This window comes from Heptranchias perlo, chromosome 12, assembly GCF_035084215.1.
Source record: "Heptranchias perlo isolate sHepPer1 chromosome 12, sHepPer1.hap1, whole genome shotgun sequence".
Lineage (NCBI taxonomy): Eukaryota > Metazoa > Chordata > Chondrichthyes > Hexanchiformes > Hexanchidae > Heptranchias > Heptranchias perlo.
Window position 1 is genome coordinate 55,702,404 of NC_090336.1, and position 20,954 is coordinate 55,723,357.

The window sequence follows — 20,954 nt, forward strand, 5'->3', positions numbered from 1 at the left end:
AAGCCCCCTCAGAATCTTATATGTTTTAATGAGATCACCCCTCATTCTTCTAAATTCTAGAGAGTATAGGGCCATTCTAGGGGAATCGAGGGATTTGGGGATCAGGCGGGAAAGTGGAGTTGAGTTCGAAGATCAGCCATGATCTGATTGAATGGCAGAGAAGGCTCGAGGGGCTGTGTGGCCTACTCCATCTCGCTTCATAGGACAACCCTGTCATCCCAGGAATCAATCTAATGATCCTTCGTTGCACTGCCTCTAAGGCAAGTATATCCTTCCTTAGATAAGGAAACCAAAACTGCACACAGTACTCTAGGTGTCTCACCAAAGCCCTGTACAACTGTAGCAAGACTTCCTTACTCTTGTACTCCAACCCCCTTGCAATAAAGGCCAACATACCATTTGCCTTCCTAATTGCTTGCTGTACCTGCAGTGCTAACTTTCTGTGTTTCATGTACGAGGACACCCAAATCTCTCTCAACACCAAAATTTAATAGTTTCTCACCGTTTAAAACATATTCTGTTTTTCTATTCTCCCTACCAAAGTGAACATTTCCCCACATTATACTCCATCTGTCACCTTCTTGTCCACTCACTTAACCTATCTGTACCCCTTTGCAGACTCTTTGTGTCCTCCTCACAACTTACTTTCCTACCTAGCTTTGTATCATCAGCAAATTTGCATACATTACACTTGGTCCCCTTATCTAAGTCATTAATATAGATTGTAAATAGCTGAGGCCCAAGCACCGATCCTTGCGGCACCCCACTAGTTACAGCCTGCTAACCTAAAAATGACCCATTTATCCCTACTCTCCGTTTTCTGTCCTTTATCCAATCCTCTATCCATTGCTAATATATTACCCCCAACCTCATGAGCCCTTATCTTGCGTAACAACCTTTTATGTGGCGCATCTTATTGAATGCCTTTTGAAAATCCAAATATACTACATCCACTGGTTCCCCTTTCTCTACCCTGCTGGTTACATCCTCAAAAAACTAATTTGTCAAACACGATTTCCCTTACATAAAACCATGTTGACTCTGCCTAATCATATTATGATTTTCTACATCCTGTTACCACTTCCTTAATAATGGATTCCAGCATTTTCTCGATGATCAATGTCAGGCTAACTGGCCTGTAGTTCCATGTTTTCACTCTTCCCTCCTTTCTTGAATAACGGTATTGGATTTGCTACCTTCCAATCCGCTGGGACTGTTCTAGAATCTAGGGAATTTTGGAAGAGCACAATCAATGCATCCACTATCTCTGCAGCCATTGCTTTTAGAACCCTCGGATTTATTGGCTTTTAGTCCCACTAGTTTGTCCAGTACTTTTTCTCTACTGATATTAATTACTTTAAGTTCCTCACTCTTATTAGACCCTTGGTTTCTCATTATTACTGGTATGCTTTTTGTGTCTTCCACTGTGAAGACAGATACAAAACATTTGTTCAACATGTCTGCCATTTCCTTATTCCCCATTATGATTTCTCTTGTCTCAGCCTCAAAGGGGCCAACGTTTCCTTTTGCTACTCTCTTCCTTTTTGCATACTTGTAGAAGCTCTTACAATCTGTTTTTATATTTCTTGCTAGTTTACTCTCATTCTATTTTTTCCCTCTTTATCAATTTTTTGGTCATCCTTTGCTAGTTTCGAAAACTCTCCCAATCCTCAGGCTTACTACTCTTCTTCACAACATTATAAGCCTCTCCTTTTAATCTAATACTATCCTTAATGTCTTTAGTTAGCTACGGATGGATCACTTTTCCCGTGGAGTTTTTATTTCAGAATGGAATGTATATTAGTTGAGAATATTGAAATATTTCTTTAAATGTTTGCCATTGCTTATCTACCGTCATACCTTTTAATCTAATTTCCCAATCTACCTTAGCCAACACGCCCCTCATACCTATGTAATTGGCTTTATTAAGTTTAAGACTTTAGTTTCGGACTTAAGTACATCACTCTCAAACGCAATGTGAAATTCCATCATATTATGATTACTCTTCCCCTGGAGGATCCTTTACTATGAGATTACTAATTAACCTGATCTCATTACTTAATACAAGATCTAAAATAGCCTGTTCCCTGATTGGTTCTACAACATATTGTTCTAGGAAACTGTCCCAAATGCATTCCATAAACTTATCCTCCAGACTGCCTTTGCCAATTTGATTTGTCCAGTCTATATGAAGATTTAAGTCCCCCACGATTATTGCATTACCTTTGATATAAGTTCCTGTTATTTCTTGATTTAATAGACTGTCCAACAGTGTAGCTACTATTAGGGGGCCTATAAACTACACCCACCAGCCCCTTGTCATTTCTTATTTTCACCCATACTGATTCTACTTCCTGATCTTCCGAGCCAAGATCCTTTTTCACTACTGTCTTTATGTCATCCTTTATTATCAGGGCTACTCCTCATTTTCCATTCTGCCTGTCTTTACAAAACATCAAATACCCTGGAATATTTAGCTCCCAACCTTGGTCACCTTGCAACCACATCTCTGTAATGGCTGTTAGATCAAACCCATTTATCTCTATTTATGCCACTAATTTGTCTATCTTGTTGCGAATGCTTCGCTCATGCAGTTAAAGAGCCTTTAATTTTAACTATTTACTATTTTTCCTTGCTTTGACCTTATTCGCTGATGCACTATTACCGCTAAACTCTCTGTTCCTTCCTGTCACACTCTGCTTATCTTTACCCAAATCGCTACACTGCTATATTGCCTTGACTTTTCTCTTTATATTTCTGAATTTCCCCTCACCTGATCTCACGCCGCCCCTTTTTATTTTAAGGCCCTATCTATAGCCCTAGTTAATCGATTCACCAGGATACTGGTCTCTGTCCGATTTAAGTGGAGCCCGTCCCAACGGAACAACTCCCTCTTTCCCCAGTACAGGTGCTAGTGTCCCATGAATCGAAACTCCTGTCTCCCACACCCTCTTTGAGCCACGCATTTAATTCTCTGATCTGTTTGACCCTATAACAATTTGCGCGTGGCTCAGGTAGTAATCCAGAGGTTATTACCTTTGAGGTCTGCTTATTAATTTAGACCCTAAATTAATTTTTGTCTGATTACGCTCTTGTGACGTTGGGACATTTTACTACGTTAAAGGCCTATACAAATGCAAGTTGCTGTTAGAATCATAGAAAGGTTACAGCATGAAACGAGGCCATTCAGCCCATCGATTCCGTGTTGGCTCTATGTAAGAGCAATCCAGCTAGTCCCACTCACCCGCCCTATCCCCATAGCCCTGCAAATTTTTTCCTTTCAAGTACTTATCCAGTTCCCTTTTTAAAGGCCATGATTGAATCTGCCTCCACCGCCCAATCTGGCATTGTATTCCAGATCCTAACCACTTGCTGTATAAAAAAAAGTTTTTCCTCATGTCACCTTTAGTTCTTTTGCCAATCACCTTAAATCTATGTCCTTTGATTCTTGACCCTTCCGCCATTGGGAACAGATTCTCTCTAGCTATTCTATCTAGACCCCTCATGATTTTGAATATCTCTATCAAATCTCCTCTCAATTTTCTCTGTTCCAAGAGAAATAACCCCAGTTTCTCCAGTCTATCCACGTAACTAAAGTCCCTCAGCCCTGGAATCATTCCAGCAAACCTCTTCTGCACCCTCTCTAAGGCCTTCACATCTTTCCTACAGTGTGGTGCCCAGAATTGGACACAATACTCCAGTTGTGCCTGAACCAGTGTTTTATAAAGGTTCGTCATGACTTCCTTGCTTTTGTACTCTATGCCTCTATTTATAAAGCCCAGGATCCTGTATGCTTTTTTAATCGCTTTCTCAACCTGCCCTGCCATCTTCAACGATTTGTGTACATATACCCCCAAATCTCTCTGTTCCTGTACCCCTTTTAGAATTGTGCCCTTTAGTTTATGTTGCCTCTCCTCATTCTTCCTACCGAAATATATCACCTCGCATTTTTCTGCGTTAAATTTCATCTGCCACGTGTCCGCCCATGCCACCAGCCTGTCTATATCCTCTTGAAATCTACCACTATCCTCCTCACTGTTCACTATACTGCCAAGTTTTGTGTCATCTGGAAATTGTGCCCTGTACACCCAAGTCCAAGTCATTAATATATATCAAAAAAAGCAGTGGTCCTAGTACTGACCCTTGGGGACCACCACTGTATACCTTCCTCCAGTCGGAAAAACAATTGTTCACCACGACTCTCTGCTTCCGGTTACTTAGCTGATTCTGTATCCATGCTGCCTCCGTCCCTTTTATTCCATGGGCTTCAATCTTGATGACAAATATATTATGTGGCACTTTATCAAACACCTTTTGAAAGTCCATATACACCACATCAACTGCATTGCCCTCATCTACCCTTTCTGTGACCTCATCAAAAAATTCAATCAGGTTAAACATGATTTGCCTTTAACAAATCCATGCTGGCTTTCCCTAATGAATCCACACTTGTCCAAGTGACTGCTAATTCTGTCCCGGATTATCATTTCTAAAAGTTTCCCCACTTAAACTGACTGGCCTGTAGTTGCTGGGTTTATCCTTACACCCTTTTTTGAACAAAGGTGTAACATTTGCAATTCTCCAGTCCTCTGGCACAGCCCCCGTATCTAAGGATGTTTGGAAGATTAGAGGCCAGCACCTCCGCAATTTCCACCCTTACTTCCCTCAGCAACCTAGGCTGCATCCTAGTTATTGCTAGTTTATTTGTCCATTCAAAGCTTTTAAATTGAGACCAAATTATTTTCCAATCATGTGCTTTTGACAAAGCCCCCACTTTAGCTTCCCATTCTATCACAGAATCATGGTATCATTCTCCTAAACACTTGAGAAATCCATAATTTTGGACATTATGGATAAATGTCTAAATTTCAAAATTACACTTGATGCAAGTAAACTGTTTTGATTTTGTTTATGAACTTGATCAAATAATCCCCAGTCAGAAGAAAATTGCTACATGACTCGAAACTGAAGTGCGCGACAACTTAGAACAGCTGGATTGGAAAGCTTAGCCTTTGTTTGAGCATGTGGACTCCAGGGAACTGAATGATCTGTATTCTGTTACTCCTAATATTGATGCAACTCTGGCTCTGTTTTGTTAGTCAATGCTCCTTGCAGTGCCTTGATGCCAATTGACATTACAGCCAGGAAGTTGAGACCTTTTAATAATTCCCTCACTATCTGTCGAGATCGTCACATCTGCTGCATGTACAGAGTCTGGTGACTGATAACAGTTGGTAAGTGATTCTTTAAGGCTGTTTTTGTAGTGGACATGACATATTTTATTCCTACCTGGAATGCTATGAAATATTGCAATCTCTGTAGTGAAAACTTTTGAACTACCGAGCCAAGGAACATTTTACCAAACTTTCTTTTCATCATAGGAATATAAGAAAAGGAGGAGGCCATTCAGCCCCTCAAGCCTGCTCTGCCATTTGATAAGATCATGGCTGATCTGTGATCTAACTCCATATACCTGCCTTTGGCCCATATCCCTTAATAACTTTAGTTGCCAAAAAGCTATCTATCTCAGATTTAAATTTAGCAATTGAGCTAGTATCAATTTCCATTTGCGGAAGAGAGTTCCAAACTTCTACCACCCTTTGTGTGTAGAAATGTTTTCTAATCTCGCTCCTGAAAGGTCTGGCTCTAATTTTTAGACTGTGCCCCCTACTCCTAGAATCCTCAACCAGCGGAAATAGTTTTCTCTCTATCCACCCTATCTGTTCCCCTTAATATCTTATAAACTTCGATTCAGATCACCCCTTAACCTTCAAAACTCTAGAGAATACAACCCCAATTTGTGTAATCGCTCCTCGTAACTTAACCCTCGAAGTCCGGGTATCATTCTAGTAAACCTACGCTGCACTCCCTCCAAGGCCAATATGTCCTTCCGAAGGTGCGTTGCCCAGAACTGCTCTCAGTACTCCGGGTGCGGTCTAACCAGGGTTTTGTATAGCTGCAGCATAACTTCTGCCCCCTTGTACTCTAGTCCTCTAGATATAAAGGCCAGCATTCCATTAGCCTTATTGATTATTTTCTGCACCTGTTCATGACACTTCAATGATCTATGTACCTGAACCCCTAAGTCCCTTTGGACATCCACTGTTTTTAACTTTTTACCATTTAGAAAGTACCCTGTTCTATCCTTTTTTGATCCAAAGTGGATGACCTCACATTTGCCTACATTGAATTCCATTTGCCACAGTTTTGCCCATTCACCTAATCTATCAATATCCCTTTGTAATTTTATGTTTTCATTTACACCGCTTAAAATGCCACCAATCTTTGTGTCATCGGCAAACTTAGATATGAGACTTTCTATGCCTTCATCTAAGTCGTTAATAAATATTGTGAATAATTGAGGTCCCAAGCCAGATCCCTGCGGGACTCCACTAGTCACATCCTGCCAATGTGAGTACCTACCCATTATCCCTACTCTCTGTCGCCTTTCGCTCAGCCAACTTGCTAACCAAGTCCCTACTTTTCCCTTGATTCCATGGGCTTCTATCTTAGCTAACAGTCTCTTATGTGGGACTTTATCAAATGCCTTCTAGAATTCCATATAAATAACATCCATTGACATTCTCCTGTCCACTACTTTAGTCACCTCTTCAAAAAATTCAACCAGGTTTGTCAGGCACGACCTACCTTTCACAAATCCATGCTGGCTCTCTCTGATTAACTGAAAATTCTCGAGGTGTTCAGTCACCCTATCCTTAATTATAGACTCCAGCATTTTCCCCACAACAGATGTTAAGCTAACTGGTCTATAATTCCCTGGTTTCCCTCTCTCTCCTTTCTTAAAAAGCGGAGTGACATGTGCAATTTTCCAATCTAGAGGGACAGTTCCTGAATCTAGAGAACTTTGCAGATGCCCTAACTATAATCTTTCAATGTGCTCACCTACTTCTTTTAAAACCCTGGATTTGAGGCCATTAAAGACCTCCAAAGTCTGGTAGTATAGTACGGACTTATAGATTTTTCTTATTCATCTTAACGGGATATGTCTACCTTGCCGACGATGTAGCTATTTCATACATAAATTAGATCAGCCCCATGAATTCTGGCTAGTGAGTAGGATTTATCTCGTCCCTTGCCTCCTCTGTTTGAGTTGAACACTTCGAATATGCTTTTTGCTGAAGTATTTAATTTCCCAACTATTATTCAAACTTGGTGTTGATCTGTATAATGGGCCTTGGACCTTTACCTAGAAGTCTCAATTTGAAAAATGTTGTTTTGACAAAAGTTCAAGTTGCTAAGTGTCTATGCCATTGTATTGACTGATGAGGCTAATTATCGCTATGAGTAAGTTAGGATATCCCTAGGATATGCTGCCCTTTCCTTTGCAATTGTTGATGGTCTCACCTAGTTATTTTCTTCTTTAACATGGATCTAGAATTAACTAATTCATATTGCCCGAAAGTGCACAACTAAGGCACGGTTTTGTTTGACCCTTCTGCATCCAAATAACCTTTCTGATTGGTATTTTGACAAGAAAACTAAGTGGTGATATTTAGCTCCATGATGGTGTAAATTAGAATTGTTTCCAAGACAGTTGCTGCCAAAATCACTGCATCTATAAATTAGATGAGGGATTTTGCCTCAGCACAGGCCAAACAGATTGCTACAGTGTAGCTTTTCCTGGTTAAGCAAATACACATGGGCTCACAGCCCTGGTTTAATGCAAGTCATTGCTGAAGTATGGTCCAAACACAGGATTACTTTGGTACCCGAAAATGATGGGCATTCTCTTGAATGCTTCCCTTGTATGCTGAGTTTCAATGTATGTGTATATAATATATATAAAAAGAATTGCTCTGAGATTAGCAACTTGTACGGTTGTTGGACATTGGTCAATGATTGATGGACTGTAGTAAGATTTATATCCAACAGGCCTACCTCAATTATGCCTCCAATTAAGAATGTTGCAGCTCCATGCTGCAACTCACTGGCGTGGCTGAAATCAGAGATCCTGCAGTGAAAGTCCCACTTAGCTGCAGCAACCCAATCAAAAGAGTCGGGGACAAGTAAAAGAAAGTTGATCCGAGAAATTCTTCTGGCTCAGATTTTATAAATGCTTTTAATATCTGTAAAATCATATCCACGGAATTAGTTGCTTTTCTGTTCCAGCAGTTTGTTAATCGTTAATGCCCGATTTGAGTGAAAAGCAGCAAATATATCCCTCAGCAAAAGGGAATCTCAACAAGAGCCAAGAATTATAGACTAGTTTCATTGGGTCAATGAAGAGTAAGCAAGATAAACTAGGAGATTATAGGCCTATTAGACTAACGTCAGTTCATAGAATCATAGACAATTTATAGCACAGAAGGAGGCCGTTCAGCCCATCTTGTCCACACCGGCTGAGTTGTGGGGAAGTTACTCGAATCTGTTATTAGGGACAGAGTGACTGAGCATGTGTACAAATATGAGCTGATTCGAGCGAGCCAGCATGGATTTGTAAAGGATAAGTCATGTCCGATGAATCTAGTTGAAATTTTTGAGGAGGTAATTAACGTAGTAGATAGGGGAGTATCTGTGGATGTTATTTATATAGATTTCCAGAAAGCATTTGACAAGATTCCACATAAGAGACTGTTAACCAACCTATTGGCTTGGATAGGGAATTGGTTAGGAGGTAGGAGACAGAAAGTAGGGATAATGGGTATGTACTCAAATTGGCAGCAAGTGACTAGTGGTGTCCCACAGAGATCTCAACTGGGACCACAGTTTTTCACTACATTTATAAACGACTTGGATGAAGGAATAGAGAGCCGCATATCTAAGTTTGCTGATGACGCTAAGTTATGTGGCACAGTAAATAGTGCAGATGGGAGCAGAAAGTTGCAAAGGAACATTGATAGATTAGGTGAGTGGGTAAAACTGCAGCAGATGGATTTCAGTGTGGGAAAGTGTAAGATCATCCACTGGACCTAAGAAAGACAAATCAGAGCATTTTCTAAATGGCGAGAAGCTAGGAACTGTGGCTGAGCAGAGTGGTTTAAGGTCCAAGTACAGAAATCACTCAAAGCTAGTGGACAGGTACAAAAAATAATTTAAAAGGCTAACGGAATGTTGGTCTTTATCTCAAGAGGACTGGAATACAAAAGGATGCAAGTTATGTTACAGCTGTAGAGACCTCTGGTTAGACCCCATCTGGACTACTGCATTCGGTTCTGGACACCGCACCTCAGGAAGGATATACTGGCCTTGGAGAGAGTGCAGTGCAGATTCAATAGAATGATACTGGGGCTAAAAGGGTTAAATTATGAGGACAGGTTGTATAGACTTGGCTTGTATTCCCTTGAGTATAGAAAATTAAGGGGTGATCTAATTGAAGTGTTTAAGATGATTAAAGGTTTGCTAGGGTAGATAGAGAGAAACTATTTCCTCTGGTGGGAGTGTCCAGAATAAAGAGGCATAACTTTAAAATTAGAGCTAGGTTGTTCAGGGGTGACATCAGAAAGTACTTCTTCACACAAAGGGTAGTAGATGGATGGAAGGCAGGTAGATGGAGTTAAGATACAGATAAGCTATGATCTAATTAAATGGTGGAACAGGCTCGAGGGGCTGAATGGCCTACTGATGTTCCTATGCAAAGACCATTATCTAAATTTCTAAGGAAATTACTTTTTGATACATCAATCTTTATAGCAGGCCTCAACCGCAAATCATTTCTAACCTTGCTCCATTAACTGGGCTTCGGTACATAGTCCTAAAGTATGAGGAGGAGCAAAGATATGATCTTTGAAAGTAGATTATTTTCCAGGTATCTTGCTCCCACTCTCTGCACAGTTTGTAACTGTCATTGAACATAACTGTGACAAGTTTGGTTCCTTTTGTATATAAACAGTATCTGCACTGCATGCTGTAACTACAACAACTACTTTCATTTATATAGCACCTTTAATATAGTAAAACATCCCAAGGCGCTTCACAGGAACGTTATCAGACACTATGTAAAAGAACTGACGTCTGGCTTGTGGATGGGGCTTGTGTGATTGAATTCTTGGATGATGTCAGAATACTGAAAACTCCAGCAGGGGAACATTAATGGGTCAGTATTACGGTAGGCGGAGGATACACTATGTTTAAAAATGAGTATTGTAAACAATTTTACAACACCAAGTTATAGTCCAGCAATTTTATTTTAAATTCACAAGCTTTCGGAGGCTTCCTCCTTCGTCAGGTGAACGATTAAAAATGAGGACCATCATACCAAAGATATGCAAAATACTGCTTGTATTTACATTACAACAGTGACTACACTTCACAAAGTATTTCTGTAAAGCGCTTTGGGACGTCCTGAGGTGGTGAAAGGTGCTATGTAAATACAAGTTCTTTGTTTTTTTTCTTTCTTTGTACTCGAGCTAGTTTAAAATCATGGTGTGAATTGCTTTGAAATATTTTGGCGTAAGATGCGATATAAAGGGACATATTATTCAGGGTACAGAGGTAGGACAATTTAATGGATATATTGTAATTTAAAATTACATCTCACTGACCTGCTCGCAAGTCACCAGGGGTGGACTGGCCATTTGTGAAGGAGATTTCCCGAGTAAATAGTTCAGTTTTGGGCACTGCACCTATTGGCCTTGGAGGGGGCACAGCACAGATTCGCCAGAATGAAGGACTAAATTATGAGGACAGGTTGTATAAACTTGGCTTGTATTCCCTTGAATTTGGAAGGTTCAGGGGTGTTCTAATTGAAGTCTTTAAAATTATAAAGGGATTCAATAGGGCAGATACAGATAAACTATTTCCTCTGATGGGGGAAATCCAGAACAAGAGGACATAATCTTAAAATTAGAACTAGAGAGGCAGAAAGGTTGAGGGAGGGAATTCCAGAGCTTAGGGACTAGGCAGCTGAAGGCACGGCCACCAATGGTGGAGCGATTAAAATCGGGGATGTGCTGACCTCCTACCTTGCATCCTTCGTAAACTTGAGCTCATCCAAAACTCTGCTGCCTGTATCCTTACTCGCATGTTCACCCATCACCCCTAAGCCAGCTGAACTACATTGGCTCCCGGTCCGGGAATGCCTCGATTTTAAAATTCTCAACCTTGTTTTCAAAACCCTACATGGCTTCACCCCTCCCTATCTCTGTAACCTCCTCCAGCCCTACAACCCTCAGAGACCTCTGCGCTCCACCAATTTTTACCTCTTGCGCATCCCCGATTTCCTTTGCCCCATCATTGGCGGCTGTGCCTTCAGCTGCCTAGGCTCTGGAATTCCCTCCCTAAACTTCTCTGCCTCTTGACCTCTCTCTCCTTCTTTAATAAGCTCCTTAAAACCCACCTCTTCACCTGTCCTTACGTGGTTCGATGTAAAATTTTGTTTGATAACGCTCCTGTGAAGTACATTGAGATGTTTTACTACATTAAAGGTGAGTTGTTGTTGTAGGGCTGGAGGAGATTTCAGAGATAGGGAGGGACGAGTCCATGGACGGATTTGAATGCATGGAGGTGTTGCCAGACTGGGAGCCAATGTAGGTCAGCAAGTACAGGGGTGACGGGTGAACGGGACTTTGGTGCGAATTAGAATATGGGCAGTAGAGTTTTGGGTGAACTCAAGTATACGGAGGGTGGAAGGTGGGAGGCCGGCCAGGAAAGCATTGGAATGGTCGAGTCTGGAGGTAATAAAAGGCATGGATGAGAGTTTCAGCAGCAGATGAGCTGAGGCAAGGGCGGAGACGGATAATATTACGGGGGTGGAAGTAGGCGGACTTGGTGATGGAGCAGATATGAAGTCAGAAGCTCAGCTCAAGGTCAAATATGACGCCAAGGTTGCGAACAGTCTGGTTGAGCCTCAGACAGTGGCCAAGATGGAGGATGGAGTATATGTATAATGTGTTGGACATCATTACCCAACGTAAATGGCGGGCAATAAAAAACGGCGTGACTCAAATAATCACTTATCTGTTAATATACTGATTGCATTTGGTCAATGGGATAATGGAAACAATCAAAAATAAATATCATTATTTCATTTTTTTCCAGCACTTTAGGCAATTTAAGATATTAAAGTTCAGAACTAATGTTAATGTTTGGAACAAAGGCTTTTTGCATTGCTTCTGGAGGTCTGATGCTCACATTGGTATTGGAAGGAGAATGTTGATTAACTCACTTGATGCTGGGTTTGGGCATTGCAGTGAAATATGCTGTGTGCCAGTGACTGGCGTGTAACTTGTGGTAAAGAAAGAATTTGCATTTATATAGTGCCTTTGACAACCTCAGGGCGGTCCAAAGAGCTTTACGGCCAATTAAGTACTTTTGAAGTCCAGTCACCTTTGCAATGTAGGAAACGCCACAGCCAATTTCTGCACAGCAAGGTCCCACAAACAGCAATGTGATAATGACCAGATAATCTGTTTTAGTGATACTCGTTGAAGGATAAATATTGTCCAGGACACCACGCAGAACTGCCCTGTTCTTCTTTGAAATAGTACGATGGGATCTTCTACGTCCACCTGAGAGGGCAGACGGGGCCTCGGTTTAACGTCTCATCGGAAAGATGGCACCTCTGACAGTGCAGCACTCCCTCAGTCCTGCACTGGGGTGTCAGGTTAGATTGTGTACTCAATTCTCTGGAGTGGGACTTGAACCCATGACCTTCTGGGAGGTAATATTGCTGGGAGACTGCGATAAGTCTCAGATTCTGCACTGCAGGTCCTAAACAGCCATAGGCAACGGCGGACACACCAATAGGTAAAGGTGTGTGTAGATTTCTAGATAGATACAAATAGATGGAGATTGTGAACATAGGCAGTAAGGTAATGAAAGATAAGACCTGTAGAGGGAGTACTTGAGCTTTTTAAGTTCCGAGAAAACCCCTATCGATATTAACTCTCCACATTCCGAATATTTTCTGTGCAGAAGTTGGTAGAAAAGCTGCATTTTAAAATGTCAAGGACTCGTCCTGAAAGGTCACTGGTTAGATCTTTCTCTGTCGGTGCGGCTGCGCTGTGCCAGGAAGTAAGCAGCTGTTGACGTTTTTTTGTCCTCTGCCCCTGGCTGGGACTTGCACATGGAAATTGGGGATGGAACGTGACTTTAGCTGCAGGTCTCGGGCCTGAGTAGAAACACAATCCTTCATTTACCAGCAACATCTTCAGCCTGGCCCCCTCACCCACCCCCCCACCCCTCCCAACTAGGACCCATGCAGGGGTCCAGATAGGCTTGCTAACCTTCCAGGATTCCTCTCTCGTCTCCAAGAATTGAAGATTAATCTCCCGGACGCTGCTGTGAGCAACCCGGGAAAAAAAATAGGGACATTAGGAAAAATAATGTGTTTTAAAAAATTTTCTTTGAAACAGTTTCGTAATATTAGTTACAGAAATATTGGAAATGAGGAAAAATGGCTGTTTGACTATGCAGGGCCGTGGGGAGGCAGGAGGTCTTATGATGAAACCTCCAGGAATAGGTTCAACTAGTGTCGGCAACCTCAGATCTTTGCACCAACAATCTTTAAGTGCCCCTCCAAATGAGCATAGAAAGGACGATGAGGCAGGAGGTTGGGAAAGCACCCACCCATTGCCCCTAACATCTCATTTAATTAGGTAAGATGGGCCTCCACCTACTTATAGCTATGGGCTCAGGAACTACTGGGGCAGTGCAATGAGGCCGGAGACCGGGCATGATGGGCATCTGCCCCTCTTTCCACTTCCCCGTGTTTGAGTAACACCCATTCTCCAGATGTGGGGGAGAGGAACATCTACCCACGATTCCCCCCCCCCCCCAACCCCTCAATGAGAGGACCCAATTGCCTGATCCAACATGACTCACAACAGTGTCTTACCTCCACTAGCCTCCTGGGAAGCCTGACCTGCATTGGCTCCTGTTTCCCCAATGTGTTGGAATAGGCCCGCCCATATTTGGGCAGATGTTTTCTATGCCCCCTCCCCCCACCATCCTTCAGTTACAATAGGAAAAAGAAGTGGCAGGAACAAGCTGTTGGTGCAGTTCCAATGGAAATTTCTCACTGCATTCCATTGGGGTTTTGATGGCTCCAAGGAAAATCTAGGCCGAGACATTTAAGTCTTTGGGAAGAAACAGTGGAAGCAACTCTGTTAGGATCATCTCAAAAGGAGTGCAAACAAATTTTATAGTTATCAAGGAGCTCTGCTTTGCAAAGGAACTTTGCTTTGAGAGGGAGCCGCTGTATTTACTCAACTTTAGCCATCGCAATTTTTCAGGGCCTCCTGCATATCCAAGGCAGCTTGCTTAATAGGCAGGTGGCAACAGGCCGCGGTGGCACATATCATGGCCCAAGACAAGAGCAGAAGTTAACAGACCCTGCCAAGGTTGGACTCACATTAAGCAAAGTACCTCTGGATGTGTGAAGGCAAGCGAAAGCATTTAAAATGTTTACGTGATAGGATGGATTTTCCAAGTCCTCACGGCCATGAGTGTGCATTGGAAACACGCATGCCCGCTGCCCATGAGATTTCATCCGTTGATTTCACATTGATTTCTGTCCTTTGATTTCCATTGACTGATGGAGCAAAGGCGGGTAAATGGAGTTGAGATACAGATCAGCCATGATATAATTGAATTGTGGAACAGGCTTGAGGGGCTGAATGGCCTACTCCTGTTCCTTTGTTCCTATGTTCCTACGGTTTTACCTTACTCTACAGTATTTGGGGTATAATGGAATGAAGAGGCATAGAACGGTATTGGTCTCCATCTTGAGCCTTTTGCTTCTCGTTACTGTTTTGCATTTTCCTATTTCTAATTTCTACATTTTTGCCGTTTAAGAAGTTAGAACATCACTTTTCATCCTGTTACTAGAAATGCAGCAACAAGTCTAGTTTCAACTAAAAATGCCTCAGGGGAAGAATTAATGCAGTTTTCACTAATCAACATTGAAAGTTCTATTACACAGCATTCTCTTGAAAAGTAATTTAAATTACAATAACACAAATTACACTGGCTGGAGAGTAGTGGTTTAATTTGATCAGTTATATTACACATCACTGAAAACCATTCTGCTTGAGGGTGAAAATTGGTTGTTCTCTTATAAAGGAAATGATAACATCCTATAAATGTACATTTTAGCCTCTCTATGCTCAGAAGAATGGTTAAATACAGGAATCTTCGAGAATGAATTTGAATTAATGATGGATTTCATGCGTATGTAACTAACCTTAAACATCTCTCCCCTCCAAATCTCACACCACCCCGAATTGGACATATATCGGCTGTTCCTGCATCATCGCTGGGTCAAAATCTTGGAAGTCCCTACCTAACAGTACTGTGGGAGCACCTTCACCACACGGACTGGAACAGTTTGAGAAGGAGGCTCACCACCACCACCACCACCTCAAAGGGCAACTAGCCAGCAATCTTTCGCACCTTGCCAGCGACACCCACATCCCGAGAATGAATTTTTGAAAATCAACTCAGTTGTGAATTCCAAACTCTTTGTGGCTAATTACAAAATGTTTTCCTTGTTGTAGTATATGCTCAATGTGTCTCTTGTATGCCAAAGATCTTAAAAAAGGGGGCTGGACAAAATCTCCTTTATTAGCTGTTAGGGTCATGCATTGAATGAGTTTGGTCGTTTCAATATAGTCCCTAGTGGGCATGGACCACAGCACACATTTGCCCGCAAGTTGGCACTAAATTGGCAAAGTCACTCAGAGAGGCAACAAGATGGCCAGTACAGGAAAGAGAAAATGTCACACTGGTGCAGTAGAGCACGAGGCGAGGGCTGAGTTATGGGTCTTTCTAGCAATTCTGTAGATGATCCGGGGGGGGGTGTCTGATCCTGACACACGGTGCCCAAAATATAAAGTGTTCCATTTCTCCTGTGGTAACATTTCACCTATTGATGAGACACAAAAGAATCCGAACGAGGTTGCTGTTTTATTTTTGGGCAGTGTCAACAACAAATGTTTTGATGTGCTTTAAGAGACTCCACCAACATAGTGAGGTTTGTACTGCCAGGGTTAGCATATTTTTTGATTTAAAAACTCTGATTTCTGTAAAGAGGTGGAGGATGTAAGAGTGCCTCATTTGCAAATGTTATATAGAATTACATAGAAATTACAGTGCAGAAACAGGCCATTCGGCCCAACTTGTCCATGCCAGTGTTTATGCTCCACACGAGTCTCCTCCCACCCTACTTCATCTAATCCTATCCGCATAACTTTATATTCCTTTCTCCCTCATCCATTTATCTAGCTTCCCTTTAGATGCATCTATGCTATTCGCCTCAACCACTCCATGTGGTAATTCCACATTATTAAAAGTTCACATCAACAATAAACAAGGTTCTGTAAAAAGATTGGTTAAAGTTCTTCAGATAGGTCTTGTAGACAAATTTTTGTCCTATTTTAAATTAAAATCTGTCTTCGTTCCATTGTCAAGTAATAACATTTCTAAGTCCCTTTTATTACACACCATAAATCGATCAGTTATTAATTATTAAAAACAAAAACAGTAAATGCTGGAAACACTCAGCAGGTCAGTCCACACCTGTCTTCTCTGTTGAGTTTTTTCCATATATCCTGTTTTTTGTTTCAGATTTCCAGCAGTTCTTTGCTTTGTGTTTATATTAATTATTATTCAACAGAATTATCAATAAGTAATTGCATTCTTCTACCTTAATAATAACCATGATGTGGAGATGCCGGTGATGGACTGGGGTTGACAATTGTAAACAATTTTACAACACCAAGTTATAGTCCAGCAATTTTATTTTAAATTCACAAGCTTTCGGAGGCTACCTCCTTCCTCAGGTGAACGATGTGGAAAAATTTTTCCACATCGTTCACCTGAGGAAGGAGGTAGCCTCCGAAAGCTTGTGAATTTCAAAATAAAATTGCTGGACTATAACTTGGTGTTGTAAAATTGTTTACAATTAATAATAACCATTAGAGGCTCAAACCTCCACTCCAATTTGAAGTCGCTGCCTCCCATTTGTAATGTTTTCTTGTATTCACATGATATCAAATATAGAAATACATCAAGGGTTTCAGTGTGAGCTTGTGCACAACAGAGCAACTGATACTCAAATTCATCAAACAAGTACGCACAAGCTCTTTCAAACATCTTTAATCTCTGTCCTCTGCATTAACCATGTAACCTCCTACAACTGTCCGAGATCTCTGCACTCCTTCAATTCTGGCCTCTTGCGCATCCCTGACTTCTTTCGCACCACCATTGGCGGCCCTAAGCTCTGGAATTACCTTCCTAAACCTCTCTACCTCTCTTTCCTCCGTTAAGACCACCCTTAAAACCAAGCTTTTAGTCATCCCTCCTAATATCCCTTCTTTGGCTTGATGTCAATTTTTGTCTCGTTACGCTTAAAACCCTAACCCTAACCCAAATCCACTGGCAGGATAGGCGTACCAATGTGAGCGTTCTCTCCCAGGCTAACATCCCTAGTATCGAGGCACTGGTAACGGTCAACCAGCTGCAATGGGTGGGCCACATTGTCCGCATGCCTGACACAAGATTCTCTAAACAAGTGCTCTACTCCGAGCTCCGCAATGGCTGCGATCACTAGGAGAGCAGAGGAAACGCTATAAGGACACGCTCAAAGCCTCCCTAAAAAATTGCAACATCCCCACTGACACGTGGGAATCGCTTGCCCTAGAACGCCCAAACTGGAGAAGAAGCATCCGCGAAGGCGCTAATCACCTCGAGCGTCACCGAGTGGAGCACGTGGAGGCCAAGCGTAAGCAGCGGAAAGAACGCGCAGAATCCAAAGCGTCTCACCCACCCGCCTTATTAAACACTACCTGCCCCACCTGTGGCAGAGTCTGCGGCTCCAGGATAGGACTATTCAGCCACCGCAGAACCCACCCTCCTGGAATAGAAGCAAGTTATCCTCGACCCTGAGGGATTGCAAAAGAAGAAGAAGGAAGCGACTTGGGACGTTTTCCTACATTAAAGATGCTACATAAATGCAAGATGTTGTTGTAGTGGGGTGCCACAGGAATCAGCGCTGGGCTGTTTACAATGTACATAGATACCTGGAACAGAAGCAAAACTCTCCAGGTTTGCAGATGATACTAAAAAAAAGGGTGGTGGAAGCAGATTCAATAGCAACTTTCAAAATGGAATTGGATAAAATCTTGAAGGGGAAAAATTTGCAGGGCTACAGGGAAAGGGCAGGGCAATGGGACTAATTGTATAGCTCATTCAAAGAGCTAGCACAAGCACGATGGCCAAATGGCCTTCAGTGCTGTATGATTCTATGATTCTATTCTATAAACGGAAGGTACAACAAACAGCAGGGAACAGGCCGTACTGTATTTTTAATCCAACATCCTCCTGCATAATAACACTGCTTTCTAGACATTTTTACCACATCAACTAAATCCGTCAGCCCTGACTTAGCAGAAATAAATGCAATTAAAATTACAGGCTAAGAATTTATATTCTAAAAAAAAACATTAATCCATTTGAAACTGTTGCTCCCCATTCCTCCCGAGTCCACACGATGGAGACATTAAGTTAATCTGCAGTGCTTCTTTTGGTTAAATATTTGGTTTGTATTTTAAAGGGAAGTAGCATAAAATGTACACGACTTGTCCCCTCCCCCCATAGTTCATGGGCTGAAGTACAATTAGTAAAAGGTTGGCAATTACTAGTCAAATGTTACACTCTCGCCTCTGAGTCAGAAGGTTGTGGATTCAAGGCCCATTCCAGAGACTTGAGCACATAATCCAGACTAACACTCCAGTGCAGGATTGAGGGAGCGCAGCACTGTCTGAGGTGGTGTCTTTCAGATGAGATTTTAAACCAAGTCCGCCCTCCCAGGTAGACGCAAAAGATCCCATGGCATTATTTTGAAGAAGAGCAGGGGAGTTCTTCCCGGTGTCCTGGCCATCATCACTAAAACAGATTATCTGGTCATTGTCATATTGCTGTTTGTGGGATCTTGCTGTGCGCAAATTGGCTGTTATGTCATCCTACATTGCAACAATGTAGAGAGAAACTATTTCCGCTGGTTGGGGATTTTAGGAGTAGGGGGCACAGTCTAAAAATTAGAGCCAGACCTTTCAGGAGCGAGATTAGTAAACATTTCTACACACAAAGGGTTGTAGAAGTTTGGAATTCTCTTCCGCAAACGGCAATTGATACTAGCTCAATTGCTAAATTTAAATCTGAGATAGATAGCTTTTTGGCAACCAAAGGTATTAAGGGATATGGGCCAAAGGCAGGTATATGGAGTTAGATCACAGATCAGCCATGATCTTATCAAATGGCGGAGCAGGCACGAGGGGCTGAATGGCCTACTCCTGTTCCTATGTTCCTGTATTCCTATGACTACACTTCAAAAACATTGGGATGTCCTGAGGTTGTGAAAGGTGATATATAAATGCAAGTTCTTTCTTTTCCTTTCTTTCATTAGGTGATGGGAAGTGAGGCCAATCCCCATGCAGCCTGTTGGCATATATATTTTGGAGCTATGCTGCAACATGTGGCATCGGAACAGAAAAAGCCTTCTGAGATCCTGCAGTGTGCGCCTGGTGTAATGTTTCTGTGGGATACGAAGTGCCAACTCACTCTCTCACTCTGCAGTCTAAAAGATGCAGTGCTAACAGGATGCAAAGCCTAAATTAAGGCATTCGGAGTGGCCTGCTGTCTGGTCCTAACATGTTTGCCCCCCAGCAGACTGTAAGCTCCACAGTGTCCACATCTACAGCAAAGTCATGCTAAACACAAACCCTAAATATTTGATATGACCTATTACACTGGGAATTATGTTTGATGTGTCAGTGGTATTTATTTCTTAAAAAAGAAAAGTTTTCGTATTGCATTTTGTAGCGTTCATTTTTGTCAGTGGAAGTAGAATATTCGAAGCACAGAATTGTTGAGTTGAACAGCAGCACACCTGCTAAACTGCCAGAACTACCACTGTGCACTGAGCAGCCTGCAGCTGTGTGTTCCCACTCACCTGCAGCCTGCCTCAGTTTCCGAGGCAATGTGTGATACCGTACCATAGACTCACCGCCACGTCAATAACAACAACAACTTGCATTTATATAGCGCCTTTAACCTCAGAAATTACCAGCCCCCGAACAATAATTGTTTATTTAAAAGCATAGCACCTCAGAATGAGGTTGCATAAAATTTAAGTTTAAAAATTGAAGCAACAGCCAGTGACAATCAAGCGAAGCGAACATGAAGATTAATGTGTGGTGGGGAGAAGGGAGGGAAAAGAATCTGGAATCAACAACAACAGCTTGCATTGTAAGCTCTGGAGTTCCCTCCCTAAACCTCTCCGCTTCTCTCCCTCTCTCTCCCCCTTTAAGACACTCCAAGCTTTTGGTCACCTGTCCTAATATCTCCTTATGTGGATCGGTGTCAAATTTTGTTTGATAATCGCTCCCATGATGCGCCTTGGGACGGTTTACTACATTAAAGGTGCTATATAAATGCAAGTTGTTGTTGTTGTATTTATATAGCGTCTTTAACGTCCCAAGGCGCTTCATAGGAGCGATTATCAAACACAATTTGACACTGAGCCACATAAGGACAGGTGACCAAAAGAGCTTCACTCCCGACTCCTCCGCCCCATCCCTTTAAGGTGCTGCCGCAGGCCCATGAAAATCTGCTGCCCTGCTGGATTTCCCCCACATCGTCGAGCTTTCAACAGGGAGCAGGCTGAGCGCTGTAAATATAAACCAGGGCTCACCCTGAAAATGACACGGGTCCCATGCTGACTCCTATCAGGTGTGCGCGGTACACGCCTCGCCCAGCGCCCGCCCGCTACACACTCAAACTAAAAATCGCGCCCCCGCCCGCCCGCCCCACCCACCCTCCCCCGCTCCCGTATGTTCAAACAGCAGTTGCCAGAGCATGAGTTTGTTCATTTGGTTGGCGCCTCTTCATCAACACTACAGGACCAAACTTTATTAACACCTGGTGGGGGAGGGGGGGAGCGGACCCATAGCGAATCAGCAGCCTGTTTTACACCACGCCCGATTTTCTTTTGCAAT